The sequence below is a fragment of the Polypterus senegalus genome, chromosome 2 (genome assembly GCF_016835505.1).
Source record: "Polypterus senegalus isolate Bchr_013 chromosome 2, ASM1683550v1, whole genome shotgun sequence".
NCBI classification, from domain to species: domain Eukaryota; kingdom Metazoa; phylum Chordata; class Cladistia; order Polypteriformes; family Polypteridae; genus Polypterus; species Polypterus senegalus.
The window spans coordinates 320535604-320551880 of record NC_053155.1 but is presented as its reverse complement, the minus strand read 5'-3'; the positions used below and the strand labels follow the sequence as shown (position 1 = coordinate 320551880).

General features: G+C 46.9%; 1 protein-coding gene across 2 annotated transcripts in view; it reads right to left on the bottom strand.

Annotated features, from left to right (window-relative positions):
* Window positions 1–5962, bottom strand: part of LOC120524095 (interferon alpha/beta receptor 2-like) — a 40215-nt gene extending 34253 nt beyond the window's left edge. For both annotated transcript variants that reach the window (XM_039745962.1, XM_039745963.1), the window contains exon 1: window positions 5718–5962. The gene's annotated coding sequence lies outside the window, so the exon portion shown is untranslated. The remainder of the gene's footprint in view (window positions 1–5717) is intronic.
* Window positions 5963–16277: the final 10315 nt, after the last annotated feature.

Below are 16277 nucleotides of genomic sequence, written 5' to 3'. Positions count from 1 at the left end.
AACGATGCCCTCCACCCTTCTAATAAGTAGACGTCGCTGCATGTGATGTAAGCCCACCCCGATTTATTTTTTTTTTATCATTTATTCATTATTATTCTTACCGAATTCTATTTATTTTTCTCGTAATCATTGCTTTGACATTTTGTAACGTGCATTGGGCTCCACTCTGTATATCGAAATGTGCGACAGGAAGAAATGCTGCTGATGTCGTCTGGAAATGCAAGCAGACGTCGTCACGTGCTGAAAAACGCACTGGGGTTTGACTGGTTTGGGGGGTGTCGAGGACTTGTGGGCTTGGGGTCCGTCCTCAGACACGTTTGCTGGGAATGTCCACAACGGTGCGTCTTCATGGAGAAGACAAGCAGCAGGTCACATTTAAACAAAAAAAAAAGCACTGTGGTCCCCATGGTGATGAAGGGAAAAAAATGGAACTGGTGTGACTGGTGTGCCGTGGAGTACCAGCATGACACACATAACTAAACAACGTGAATCTCGACATTGACATGATCAACACTACCTCGATACAGTGCAACGTCAAGGCCCACATAAGACCCTGGTGGGCCTCAGGGTGTCACAGCGCACATGGTGTGGCACACACACATTAACAATATCAGGTATGCCAATCATAAACGGGCTACAAGAAAACCCACAACCGTACATCAGGCCAACACCACCTTCCTTTTCTGCTCATTTGTGTATTCGAAGGAAGGCAACAAACAAACCGATGAGTGCAACACAAGCCCCCATTAAGACCCCCCAGGTGTCTTGGCTCCTTAACAGAGAGTTGATCAGACTTTTAAAAATGCAGAAACCCGATAATTTAATACTGCGCCGTATTTCCCACTTTTCTTGTTGTCACGGACCCCTGGGCACACACCCAGAATGCCATGCTGGCAGATCAGTCCTGGCCCAAGACACAGCGTGTTGTGGATGTTGGATAGCCAGGCCTTAGGTGTTGAGGGTACAAAGCTGAAGCTACCTGCCCGTACTCTACAAGACCACCCTCTTGACCACAGCAGCTTGTTGTTGTGACATCGTGCATTAAAAGAGCAGGAGAGGTGGGCTGATTCAGGAGTTGTGTGCCTCTTTTCTTTTGCTGGCAGTTGCCATGGTGACCTAGTAGTAATGTGCCCCCGGGAGTGGGTGTGGCCAGGTCTGTAGCATGCTGACAGGCAGACCCATCCCCACTTGCCCGATATCACAAGTTCTGATACCCCCAAGTCAGGGGGACAAAACCAAAAAAACTGAAGGGACGTCGAGAAGGAATTCCAATGAGCAGAGCTTGGTGTAGAAATGGGACCATCTAGGAACGGGTACAACATGCGCTTACCCAAATGTGCCAAGTGGGGAAGGCTGAAAGTTTTTCCCTTTTCTCCTTTACCACTGGGCTACTAAACCTCACAGACTGGCGGATTTCGGTATGGGCAGGGGGTAGAATCTTGCCAGGGTTGGCATGGGGTGGCCCACATTATAAAATCTGGAATGGCGGCTACACCCAGAGCCAGTCACTCTAATACATACACAAGGGGGCGCTGTTCATGTGACTGAAGTGGCCTGTGCTCTGGCCCCGGCTCTGTCATTGAAGTCTAATACTGACGACCCACTATGGACACTGAGGGGTCCCATCCTCAAAGCCCACCTAGGGCTCCAAATGGGCTTTGACCGGCACAGACCTCACATTCGATTCAAATTTTCATTTCATTTCAAAAAGAAGCTCGTCTTTAAATGTGAGAGCAGAGTCAGTGGCACAGAACCCACCTGACCAACCTTGTAATCCTCCAGAAACTCCCTCGAGGGGTCAACAGTGTGGGGTGGCGGGAGAGGACTGGTGACTTGGAGATTCAGTTCATCTTTACTGGAAGCACGTTAACTTGAATGCCAAGGATGAGGGTCTTTCTGATGTATTTGAATGCACGTCCTGCTCGGTGTTTGAAGATACAGCGGTGGGTGTGCTGGGTGTCTACACAACGACGATGGCGCACATTATTGAGGTGGTGGCTCTCTGGGTAAAGGACCTGGGCTGGCAACTTGGAGGTTAGCAGTTCAGATCCTGGCAGTGACAGAAGGAATACAACTCCGTTGGACTCTTGAGCAAGACCATTGACCTGCAATTACTCCAGGGGGCGCTGTACAAATAGCTGACCCGGCACTCCGACCCTAAAACTCAGTGTGCGTCTCTGGAGTGGGGTATACGAAAAACGACAAATTCCTAATACAAGAAATCGCATATGGCAATTAAAGTAAATGATCAATTATAACTTTATGAAACACCAAACGCTTCCAGTGTGCTGTAAAGGCGTTTCGCAAACCATTTGGTGTCCTGAGCCATTTGCTTTTTTACTTGTAAGTATGTATGAGACCCACTAGCCCCCCAACCCCTTGGTGAATCGAACACATTCATTAGGGGGCGAGCGCGATGCTCAGGGCAGCGACCCACTGTGACCCAATACCAGTTATCAACAATAGCAACTCGCGACCACCAATGGCAGCCTTTCGACCTCAAAATGGTGGCTGACGATCACTGCGCTGAGCGCTCCCCTCGCGCGGCCATTTTGTTTCGTGTTGTGCCAGAAGAGCAGCGCCCCCTACTGACATCAAGTGGTATTGCAGCGCATTGAACCATTTATGGTCTGTTGGGGGCACCGTAAGCTTTCACAGTCGGCTGCTTTACCTCAACTGCACACAAAAATAAAAGTGCGATGGAGCGGAGCTCTGCAGTGCGGTGAGGTGCCACAGGGGGGCGATTCTTGGTTACCAAAAGTGCCATCTTATGAAAGTTCCAGAAAGAAGTTAGCTTTCATTTATTTATTTAGCTCCACAGCTGCGTTTCAGAAATAACCACGAACAGATGATTTGTGAAACACCAACGGATTCGCACGATTTTAAAAATCACACACTAAATTCAGGATTTCTTGACCGGTCAGCGTCCTGCCTGGTAGCCTACTAGACGTCACGAGTTCTGCTTTGGTCCACATTAGAGGAACCTTTTCACAGCCCAAAGAGCCAACTTCAAATGCAAGAAGGGCGACACTCTCAAAACTAAAAAGGTGCCAGCGTGGGCCTTCAGCGCGATGCTACACTAAAAAAAGGGAAATGGCAGGTTGTTACATTTACAAGAATGTATTTACTTCATATTACATGTATTGTTTATGCTCCACTTTTGAACAGAACTCGATCATCTTTAATTTATTGAATCTTGTGGGATGTACAATATACTAATTTTAGTCGTTTAGGTAGAAGTCAAAATAGTTTTATTTAGTCCTCACCGGAAATGAATACGCGCCAAGCGGATTTGTCATCAGCAGAGGCTGGATAAGTCACGTGACTTTCAAAGACGCAACAGGCTGTTCGTTTGAGTTCTTGTCGCTGGTTAAGAGCAAAAGGTTAGTGAAATAAAAGTTAAAAAGTTAAACACACACACAACGAGAAATATTCAGATATTCATTTAAAATACTTAATCACACAGACTAGCGTTACTCCGTTTTGCGGTTTTTCTTCTAATGTTTCTTCAAGCCCGGCATGGTGGCGCAGTGTTAACGCTGAAACCTCGCAATAAGGAATCCCGGGTTCGCTCTGCGCGGAGTTACTTTATTCACATGAGCCATGTTTATTTAACATAACATAAATTTAACAGGGGCGGCACGGTGGCGCAGTGGTTCGCATCCCGGGTCTTCCCAGCGTGGAGTTTGCATGTTCTCCCCGTGTCTGCCTGGGTTTCCTCCAAGCGCTCTGGTTTCCTCCCACAGTCCAAAGCCATGCCGGTTAGGTGGATTGGCGATTCTAAATTGGCCCTAGAGTGTGTTTGTGTGTCCTGGGCACCCTACCCAGGATTGGTTCCTGCCTTGTGCCCTGTGTTGGTTGGGATTGGCTCCAGCGGACCCCCGTGACCCTGTGTTCGGATTCAGCGGGTTGGAAAACGGATGGATGGATAAATTTAACAGAGAATAAAAAAAGTTTCATTCATTTCATATACAAATATGTTTCAGAATATAATAATTTAGTGCATTATTTTTGATAAAAACAATTGTATTATGTGCAACCGATGTACATTTTTTTTCATTTTAACCCGACATGCCATTTTTTTCAGTGTATAGGAGAACCATTTTTGGTCCCCAAAAGGCCCGTTCACATGAGGGTCCCAGAAAGACCCTCCATAAATAATCATGAAGAGACGGGAACAGATTTGTGAAATACCAACGGGTCCTCCATCTTAAAAGACCTCTCACCGCAGTAACACAGGACAAGTTCAGCAGCCCACCATACTTTAAAGATTTCAGTCTTTTATAAGTATTAGAAAAAGTTTTTCAAAGCACAAAGAACAAACTGCACGTGCAAAGAATACGTGAATGAAATCGCGCTTGGTCAAGAAATGGAGCCTCGAGGAACCTGCGCACAGTGAAGAACCATCAAGTGCCATTAGTGGACCAGCAAGGGAACGGCCCTGATCTGGATAAACGGGTTTGGGGGGTTTGAAAAAGATGTGAAAAGCGTCGTGTTTTTAAAACACAGTCGTCGAGTAACCAGCACTTCACCCGCTCCTCACTCTGCACGGCGAACTGAAGCTCAAAGCTCAGCCATTAAACGAGTCGCACGATCGTTTATTACAATCGGCATTTATAAAAAGACAACATTCACAACGACACTTCAGGGCAAAACATTACAATAAAACAGAAGAGCAGTTATTATAAGGACACTGAATAAATATAATCAGTGCCGTCGCATCTTAAGAATACCTTGTGTGAAAAAACAAATACACACCAAACATAACAATGAACAATAAAAAAGGCAAAATAAATGAGAAAAGTGAAACGAGCAAAAGAAAAACGCGATAAGCGCCGAGATGACAAACCTTACAAAACGAAAAACGAAACATTTGAAAAATATAAAGCCATTAAAAAGATTTTAAAAATAAAATAAATAAACCCCATCATGCTCAACTTGACAATGCGGACTTTGTGTCCTCCGCTCACCTGCCCACCCGCTGAGTTTTCCTTGACGATAATGGGCTGCAGATCTAAGCATTTATTCATGTAAATATTTCTTTAAATTTCCATTTATTTATATAAAAATATTGAAATATCGTCACACAGTGGGGTTATCCATTTACTTATTTATTTGCCCACCATATATAAATATTTGCAGACGCTGAGGCTGTCCCTTCAAAATGAAGCACAAGAGGGAACGGCAGGGCACACGAAGGAGATCTTAAATATAAAGTATATACACGAATATCGCACGTATCAACAACAATAGTTTTATTTACAAAGTAATGGCGTATCGGCTTTTGTACACTTCGATCGTGCATCGCGTACACAACAAACGGGAATTCATTGCCTCGCGGTGAAGATTTCATTAGTTTTGAAAACTCTACCCTGCATCCGCTAGAATCGCCAGTGTTAATGCACGTACTGCTATTATTATCCAGTGTTAATGCACGTACTGCTATTATTATTCTTATTATTATTTCCACCTCAAGTGCGACTTTCTTGTTCGCTCCTTTGTCTCCTCCTCGGCTCACACAGTTCAAAATGACACCTGCGAAACTGTCGCTTGAGCGAAGTGTCACAAAAGAACAATCTGACACGTTTAAAGCTGAGCGGAGGGACAGACCGAAACGGCCCGTGCCATTGGGATCATGTCGCCCTTTAACACACTCCACGCCGCACGTAAGCCCTCTAGTTTGGTGACATACACACCTAATTGTCGGCGCTGCTCACCTGCTTTATCGTATCTCTGATGGCCAATAAGGAAGTTTCGAATAACTTCAGCCCGAGCCCAAGAAGTGCCCCTCTTTGTCACTCGCGCTCCTGCTCAGACTTGCTCGCTCAGGTAGAAGCCGCAGACCGGACTCGACCAAATCGGCACCCCTTTGTGGGCTTCCATTTAACCCGCTTCTCAAGTCCGGGTCTTCTGGTGGATCGAGCAGCCCGCCGCCTCTCCTTGATCGCCGGCTCGGGTCACGTGCTTTCTCCTAAAGCTAGGAGGCGAGCTCAGGTAACTGCGTGACGTCACCCACTGGCGAGACTTTTGCCTGACGGATTGTAAGACGACGGTGACTGCGATCAAATCACGGAAACGCAGGACAGGACTCGGGTTACTTTCGAAGCACAACAGGATGTTTAAAATTCGTTTTCGAAATTACAGATTGTATAAAAATGAACGCATAACAACAGCCGAGAGAACTTCACATATTATCTCCGGTAATCTTTTTACCTCAAACACCTGGCCATTGACACTGTCCATATCAGGCAGCGGACAAATCCATCCGTCCACCCATCATCGAGTCAGTTAGTCAGTCATTTTCCAACCCGCTATATCCTAACACAGGGTCACGGGGGTCTGCTGGAGCCAATCCCAGCCAGCACAGGGCGCAAGGGAGGAACAAACCCGGGCAGGGCGCCAGCTCCCATCATCCAAACCAGCTTTTATCTTAAGCGGGATTGCGGGGAAGCTGGAGCCAGACCCTGCAGACACATCGCACAAGGCAGCAGCCATCCGTGGACAGTGAAACGACTTAACTCTGAAATGCGAACCCAAGCGCTCCGGTCAGTGTGGAGCAGCCCTGCGTTCCTCTGTTCCTCTGTCAGACACATCCAGGCCTTAAGTTTAATAAGTGGTCAAGCAGCGGGGTGGACAGGATTGAGAGGCTTGTTGAGGTGAATTCAACACAAGTACGATGCAATGACTAGTTTACCTAATGACTAATTACATAAGGCATACGCATAAAGACACAGGTGTGTTTAAACGGACAGGAAAAAAGCGTAGTTAATAAATAATTATCAGAAACAGAAACCAGCAGCCTCTGTCCATTAACATTTTAACGAGCTTTGACTGGTTAAGCGATGTGGTGGGCGTGGCGTAACATTCCGGGGCGTTCGATGATTAAGTTAACTGATATGAACGTCGGAGCGTTTCACGTTTCTTATTTACTGACCACATATTTCTTATTTAATGACAACACTGCTGTTTATGAAATAGTTTTGTAACAATGAGTCATATTCCAAAATATTTGTATATAATAGACGACTTTCACTCGGTAGACAGGATCAGGAATGAGGATATTCGAGGGACAACACAGGTACGACAGTTTGGTGACAAAGTGTGAGAGGCGAGAGTGAGGTGGTCTGGGCACATACGGAGGAGAGATGACGGGGACATCGGGAAAAGAACGAGGATGATGGAACCGAGGAAATGAGGAAGGCCGAATAGGAGGGTAATGGATGTGGCGAGGGATGACATGAAGGCAGAAAATGATGTAAAACACAGAAACAGATGGAGACGGGATGATCCGCTGTGGGGACCCCTAAATGGTAGCAGCCGAAAAAAACAGAAGAAGAAATCGTATTCAAAAAATAGCGATAAAAGAATTCAATTCCAAGTTTCAGGACACGGCATTAAATAAGTGGCACTTTACAGCGAAGTCACAATCGGGACACAAGGAGGCTTGTGGCGCCTCAGTGTCTTTCATACACAGCAGGCTGCGGTTCAGGTGATGTGACAATGGCATCGATGACGTATGTTAGTGGGTGGGGGGTGGTCTGTCACTGATTGTTGTTCAATCTTCTTAAACCGAACATTGTTGAAAGTAGACTCGATAGAGTCGTATCCAATAATTAACGATTGAAAAACAACCATTAATACAAAATGACCGGTAAATATTACCCCAAAGCAACTGAAAGAAGTTCCCTGTCTAGCTGCTAATATGAGTTAAACCACAGTAATTTGTTTCAAATTGTATAAATAAGTAAGAACTTGGAACGGAACCGATCTATTGTATTTATTGTATAACGGGAATGCGAAGGGTGGCAGTAAACTTAACGAGGCTGAACAATAAGCTGCCAATAACTCGCTATTCACGTAATCTTAAAATATTTGAATTCCAGCCTACAGATTTTGTCACGCATGCGCGTCAGGGGTCACATTCTGGGCTCGTCAGAGCTAAGCACTCCCACCCTTGGACACCTGGGGGTGCAATTGCTGAGTTTTTCTTTTCTCTCTCTTTTTTTACCAGTAGGCCCCGCCCCTTATGGTTCAAGAGCTTATAAAAGCAGGGTGTGCCTGGAAGGAGGTGATTCATTTGGGGGTTGGGGTGTTTGAGCCACCCTCTGTACAGAACTCCGACCCCAACTCCGACCCCGAGCTCAACCTACAGATAGAGTTTGGTTTGTTTCGTGTGGTTTACTTCATTTCAGCCAACTTATTATCTTGAGTAAGCATTTCATCTTGACTCCTGCCTTACCCTCAACCGACGACATTATACAAAGTGAAATCGTCTCTTCCGTGATGGATAAAGCCGGACATGCGCCCAGTCTTCAATATGTTATGTCCAGTGGCGGACCTACAATTATGGGGGCCTGAAACTTCAACTGTTATGGGGGCCTCCTTGCAACTGGCAACACAGTCTGGGTAACCACTGCTGCTGTCTTCTTCAATGGACGTGTTCTACAAAAATGGATTTTTTGGATGCTTTAAAAACCTTTTAATTTTTATTTTAACTATTATTTTATTTTATACTGAATTGCATTATTGTATAAGTACTATTATTATTTTTCAAATCCCTTCTCATACAGTCAGTTAGTCATTATCCAACCCGCTATATCCTATTTACAGGGTAACGGGCATCTGCTGGAGCCAATCCCAGCCAGCACAGGGTGCAAGGCAGGAAACAAACCCCAGGCAGGGTGCCAGCCCACCGCAGGGCACACACACACAAACACACCAAGCACACACTAGAGACAATTTAGGATCGCCAATGAGCACTTAACCTGCATGTCTTTGGACTGTGGGGGGAAACCCATGCAGATGTAGCAAAGTGTAAAATCCATCCATTATCCAACCCGCCATATCCTAACTACAGGGTCACGGGGGTCTGCTGGAGCCAATTCCAGCCAACACAGGGCATAAGGCAGGGTGCCAGCCCACCACAGGGCACACACACACCAAGCACACATTAGGGACAATTTGGGATCGCCAATCCACCTAACTTGCATGTGTCTGGACTGTGGGAGGAAACCCACGCAGACACGGGGAGAACATGCAAACTCCGTAGGGAGTTTCGTGAGACTCATACCGTGCACTTTAAAAACAATGTTTTCCATTGATCAGGGGCTGTTATGTACACGATGGGCAAGAAGATCAGGGGCTTGGCACGATTGTTTGTGTATAGTTGGGGCTGGGCACCTGATGCCACTGTCATCATTAAACCCATCCTCGGTTCATATCGGTAAGGGTAGCTGCACTTTTCAAACTCCATTTGGCCGACAGGTGATAACGTTGGTTCTTTACCAAAGTAATCTTCAGATGATATTAGTTCAGTGAATTCCATCTTATTCCTGTTTCCATAATTGCTTTCTGCGTTCATTTATTTACAGAGAAGTGACGTTTATTTTCCTACTCTAAAGCACCAGGAGGGGGCGCTGCTGTGTGAACTGTTTGCCCAACCACGCCCGCTCTGCCCGGCGTTTGACTCACTAGCATTGGGTATCCGAGCGGCGGCCAGATGAGTAAAAGAGGAAAATACACAAAATCTACAAGTTCAAGCAGCCGCTCCCCAGGTCAAATAGAAAGATTAAAGTTGCACCAAACGTTTCTGTGTTTTAAGGTGGCCAATGATCGAGATTTTAAAACTTGGCACAGCGCGATTTGTACGAAGCATCGCAACACAAATTGAACTGTCTCCACAAAATCCTTTGAAGAATAAGTGCGCCACATCTCAGCAAAACTGGTCCACTGGGGGGTCCGGAGTTGATTCGTGCAAACAGAGAGTGTGGTGTTATGGGTCCACAGCTCACTGAGCACAGGCCATTTTTAAATAAGTAATCGATGTGCTCGCGGCTTAGTGAGGGGACGTTGGGCCATAATGGGCCGCGGGGCGATCCGTAGGGTGTGGGCGTTTCTCACCTAGTGCACAGGTGAGGAACTGCCCACATTAATGATTGTCCCGTGGCTAATGCTGCAGCTGCTGTGGCCCTCGTCATTTTAAAAAGAAGCGCGAGTCAGTGTGGAGGGGGAGAAAGAAACGATCGGAGAGAAAAAGGAAAGGAGAGGACGGAGGTTACCGGGAGCAGGAGAGGAAGCAGGTCGGAGAGAGAGAGAGAGAGAGAGAGAGCCGCGAAGAGCGAGCGGACGGGCGAGCGAATGAGCGCTCGTGGACAGCTGCGTGGAAGCTGGGTGTTAGGCCGACACCCAGGTGTTTGTGTTGATGTCGCTCCCGCTGAGCGATCAGGTAGCGGGAGTGACCAGGGAAGGCGACTGGCCGCAGAGAGGCCATTGAAAGGCAGCGGAAGTCGGGAGACTTGGTGGTGGGAATCCCGTTGGTGGAAACCAAGTTCTCCGGGACTGGGATGAGTGCCATACCGGAGCCAGGGATCGGGAGGTCTCCAGTCTCGTGTGTGTGTCTAGAAGAGGGCAGCTGCAGAGAGCGTCTTGCCTGCTGCGAAGCCCTAAAGGGATAAGCAGGTGAGACGCTAACAGAGACGCTACCAGAAAAGCACCGGATTTGTTAGTGTTTTAAGACTGCCTTCCATAAGAAGATTTAACCTCTTGTTTTAAAGGATTGTCTTTTCTTATTGTTTTAACCGCCACGTTGTTTTATGGATTATTTATTGACCCTTTGAAAGAACTGCACTATTTATGGAACACTGTTTTTGTTGACTGTTTTTAATAAAAGCACTGTTTCACTTTTAACCATCCCCTTGTTCAGATGCTCAATTATTGCCTTCACTGACTAGTTCACTCGGTTTCATTATCGACGGTGTTGGGTTCAAGGGTTCCCAAACAGCCAAGGGAGCGTGGAGCCAGAACCCACATCGTCACAGAGAGTCGGACACAAAAATGAAACAAGGCAAATGGACATCTGCAGGTCCACACGGTCAGTTAGAACAGACAAAGCCAGAGTGTCATTAGGGGGACGTGGACTGCACCAGGTAGTCTGGGGGGGTTTGGGCGTCCCACTTGGTGAATTCACCTTGCAGAAGTGTGATCGCTTCAATGCATGTGGAATTTAGACAGTGATTTTGGTGTCTCCCCCTCTGATGGTGCCATCCACACCCCTCTAAGTGACACCATTTTGTGACTCTATTGCCATGATGAGATCAGGATGTCCAGAGGTTGCACTTTGTGATGTCACATTTATTTTACATTTCCATTGATTTGCTTAGCAGACACTTAGCGGCTTAACAAAAGAGGTCAACATAATGGAATAAACACCAGTCAGGGGACTGTCTGGGAATGAGTGTGACAGGACAAGGGGACAAAATCGATCATCACAAGTGAAGAACTTGGAACAAGACACGAGCGAGTTACACTTCCTAAACTTTAAAAAGCTAACCACATTTATCACTTAGACAGAAATTCACCAAACAAACACGAGGGTCTTCAGATGCTCCTTGGAGAACATTAAGGGAGTCAGCATTTTCAATGAAGGTGGGCAGCACGTTCCCTCAACCAGGAGCCACCCATGTGCTGAGACTTGAGAACACACCAAGGTGGCATCAGCAGATGGTGTTCAACAGCAGACCCAAGTGGTCGAGAAGGAGCAGAGGACCTCATGAGGGTCTCTATCATGAAGAGGTGCTGTGTAGCTAAGGATCGGGGATTTGAACTTAATTGTGCTAGTCAGAGAAGAGGAGTGACATGTGCCCACCTCGGGCCAGTTGAACACCAGATGCGCCACTGCATTTTGAATCACCTGCAGCAGCTTGGTGACACATGGTGGTCCTCCTGCCAGCAGAGAGTTTTGGTGAACCAGATGTGAGAAGACCAAAGCCTGGACCAGGAGTTGTGCTGCCAACTCTGTCAGATAAGGTCTGATCTTGTGGATGTTGTGCAAAGGGAATCTGTGAGACTTAGAGACCCCAGCAACACGGTCCCTGAATTACAGCTGATCAGGGACCACCACCCCAAGATGGCTGGTGTTGGAGATAGTGAGCTGAGAAGGGATGCTGAATTGAAAGGAGAGCTGCCATAACAAGAAGGTCCGTCTTTGCCAGATTGAGATGGAGATGCTGTTCCTTCATCTTCCCCTTGCATTATCAGGGAGACCTGCCGAGATTCATCTGGAGGGAATGACATTCATGGCTGCGTATCGTCAGCATAGCAATGACACAAGAAACCATTAGATGGGATGACAGGACCTACTGAGGAGGTGTACACGGAGAAGAAGAGAGGACCGATCCTGGGGGTACTCCCATGCTTGCCTTGTGTGCCCTTGACGTCTCTCCATGCCAGGACACACGGTAGGATCTTCAGAAGAGGAAGGACTCCCACCACTTGAGGGCAATCTCAGTGATGCCGAGGTCACAGAGGGAGGCCAGAAGGACCTGGTGGTCAACCATGTTGAAGCCAGAGGAGAGATCTAGCAGGATGAGGACAGAGAGAACAGCTTGGTAGTAGAGCGGTGGCACCATGAAGTGATACAGAGAAGACGAGAGTCGGTTAATGGTGTGTAATTATTGTAATACCAAACAATATTCAAAACACAAAGGCCAGAGATCATGAGAGATCATGACCACAATAACAGGACATACACGTAACAACAAATACAAATTTACTTGAGCCAGGGATACCCACGGAGTGGTGGCTCTGAGGCAGGGGATCTGTGCTGTGCCATGGATGGATGGGGGAACAAGTGTGGACAGATCATTATCTCCTCCAGAACGCTAGATGGCAGCCCCCCTGGGTGACGGCGGTGCCTTTGACTCCCACAGGGCTTCATGGGAGATGGAGTTGGATGCAGGCCTGTTGGGATCCAGGGGCGCCACCAGGGGGTGCTGCCGCTGTTCCTGAGCTCATGTGGGCGGTTCTTCCAGGTGCCTTATATAAGGGGTCAGCGGACATTTGTCTCGGGAGGAGGGAGACAAAGCGAGGAGGAGTGGAAGAGAACAAGAAAGAGAAGAAGAAGGAAAAAGTATTGAGTTTGTGCTTTATGCTTGAGACCGTGTGGTGCCTGTGGGAAATGAGGAAAGCGTTTCCCACAAGGTGAAGAAAAGTAAAAAACTTGTGCTTTTTATCAGTGTGCCTCTTGCGTCTGTCTGTGTCGGCTTGGGTGGCTGGCACGCCCCTCCGTAGAGTTGTCACAGCCTGCAATCAGAAGGTTGCCAGTCTGAATCCCAGAAGTGACTCTGCTCCATTGGGCCCTTAACCCGCTATTGCTCTGTAATGGGGTGTGTCGTTAACCTGCGCCCAGCCCTGCAAGCAGGTCCTCCAACTTGGGGGCTGGTGGCAGGATTGGCACTCCAGCCATAAAGTCACACTCACCCAGTGTGGTGCTGAGGAGTCACCTGCTGCACTCGGGTCCCAATCCAGGTGGTTTTCTTCGTGTGGTGGGTGTTGAAATGCGCTCTCAGCACATGCGTCCAACCTCGGGGATACCAAACCCTGGCCTGGCCACGTCATTTCACACACAAATCTCCAGCAGTGTATCACCCAAGCCATCCATTCATCCATCTGTTCATTGATGTTTCAAAGTGTCTCTCCTTTCTTTGAACCCTTCTGACCGCCCAGTAGGTCCACTTTCTCTAGTGGCGGAGCAGAATGCTCCATCCGATTTGTTCTGCATTGTATGTTCAATCCTAAAACACTGAGGCTGTAGGCGACGCCATTCAAGGCGAAGCTGAGCTGCAGGGCTCAAACTGTTAAAGCTGGGCTGCCCAAGTTGAAGCTGGTGGACTGCAGGGGGCGCTCTTGATCTGTCTCAAACCTCAACTAACAACCAAAGAGAGCGAAAAGACCAAACTCCTTTAAAAGGAGGATAACAGAACAGGGAGAAGATGATAAACAACAAAAGGACTAATGTCCCTCAAGGCCTGGTTCAGCTACCCACAATCCTCCCTGCTCACCTAAGTCACCAGACGCTGTCTCCACACTCCCTGCTTGCCAAGCAGCCACATCCCAACTCCAATTTCGCCAGACTTGAGACCAGAAGGTTCTTTTACGCCCCGGTCAAGTGCTACGTCTTGGTAGACCTCTAGTACACAAGCATGGCTAAGTGAGCAGTTTTGTAAATTTTCATGTGTAAAATCTAATTTTTACATTTGTTTTATGTTTTGAATCAAGTCATAATGTTTCCCATCTTGATTCTCATGACTCGGTCTTATGATTACGTTATTGCGCTTGTAACGTGATGAGTTGCCACATTAAAATATGGCGGTGACAGAATATTCAGGCCGTTTTGGACACAAAGACCTCGTGTTCTTCGGTGATAGTCGGCTCTCGTCTCAGGCTTTGATCTTCTGGTTTTCAACTCTTTTGTCTTGCCCTTTGGTTGCCTGGTTTCGTTTAGCTAGCGCGTATTTTTTCACTGAGATTTTTTTGCCATTCCCACCATTGTCATGTCAGTGAGTCTGAGAGCACACGTGAGGAGAGTGAAGGACAGAAAGAGGGTCCAAACTGGGAGATCAAGAAACAGAACCGTCGAGCCAAAAAACGAGAGACAAAGTTTTCTTGTCAAAAATTCGTACGCCGAAAGTCAGAAGTCGCGTAGCATAACAAAATGACATCATTTGGGGAAAAGGGAGGTGGGGGGGCTTTCTATCTGAAACTTGGAAGAGGAAATGACCCTTCAGCTGACCCTTTAGTCCGTTATGTTTGATTACCCTCGGGTTGTGACCTCGATGGACACGTCCCTAGCAACGAGGGGCTCAAACACAGAGAGGAATACCATAAAAACAAAATGGCAGTCATAATGGGGCAAATATTAAGTTCTATGAAAAGAAAAATGAAAAATGAAGGTCAGGATTGAATTCTGGACCTCAAAAAAAAAAAAGTAACCATAACGAGTGCTCGATCATCAAAAATTATTGAGAGAAACCCATCAAAAGTACCTCAAGATTCCAAATCAGGGCTTTTTTTGTTCACAGTAATCCCCGTTGCTTTGCATGTCATAATGAGACCTGTAGGGTCTCAGATGTTGCACAGAAGTTCTGACCACCATAAATAAAGACATACGGAGCTCAGGCAGCCTGTCCACCTCAGCTTCTCAGCAGGTTCCAGACACACACTGCCCTCTAGTGACTTGGAGGACTCCCAGTCCCCACTGCCTCCTGTTAAGAAGATCAGGGCCCAATACGATTCCACGTTCATCACCTGGAGGCGCCCATTTTTGGTATTAAGGAGGGTCACCACCTGCATTTCATTCCCAAGCTGAACTGTAGAAGTCAAAGAGCTGAATGTCAAAGCTGAGGGACCACTGGAGCAGAACCTCTGAGCTGTCAAAGCAGAGGCAGATTGAGCATTGAAAGTGTGGTGGTCCATCTCTTTACTTTCTGTTTATCCCTTAATGGGTTTCTCCCAGCAGCACTGGGCACAAATCAGGAACAGCATGCCAGCCCATGGCAGGTCACCAGTCTTTGGGACATGGGAGTTTTGACATTAAAGGTAAGGCCAAACTGCCTGGTCCTGACTAACCTTCAAAACTCAAACTATTGAGGTCCTGGAAGACTATTGGCATTGAATTAGAAATGCAAGAGCGAGCCATCCAGGGCTGAAGGGGAGTCAGCTGAGAGACTTTGGATGTTAAGGTCTCGAAGTCCGTGAAACAGAAATGTTGCTCGTGAACTTGAACAGCTCAAAGGACGAAGTGTCAAAGCTGACCTGGAGCTGCTGTGGGCGGGGTGGGGGGATTTAGTGGTGGCTTGCAGTGTTGAATATTTGAATTTGGGTTCCAGGTGGGTCGCTGAAGCCATGCTAATGTCAAGGTGTTTTCTAAATAAACAGGATTCTGAGAAATTAATTCTAGTAGGATTGATTACTGCAAGGCGGTGTTCACTGGATGTTCAAATTGTTCTTCAGCCTCCAGTTAGTCCAAAATGCGTCTGCAGGAATTATTACAAGAACAAGAAATTACGAACCCATAACCCCAGTTCTTAAATTCTTACACTGGCTCCTGGTTAAGTTTAGGGCCGATTTCAAAATCCTCCTTTTAACATATAAAGCATTAAATGGCTGAGGTCCGGCTTACTTGTCTGAACTTATCATGACTTACAAACCTGAGCGCACATTAAGATCTCAAGATGCCGGTCTGCTTCTGATTCCAAGAATTAATAAAATAACAGAGGGAGGTCGAGCTTTTAGTGACAAGACCCCTAAACTGTGGACTGGTCTGCCTGCTACTATAAGAGATGCCCTTTCAGTTTCAGTTTTTGAAGACTCACCACTTCAGTTTAGCACACCCCGACTAGAGCTGCTGATTAACTGTACAGACTGAATCTCTGTTGTTAGTCATTAGCACTAAACCAGAAGTAACATGACAGTTAGAATCTGTTACTAACCCTCACCTG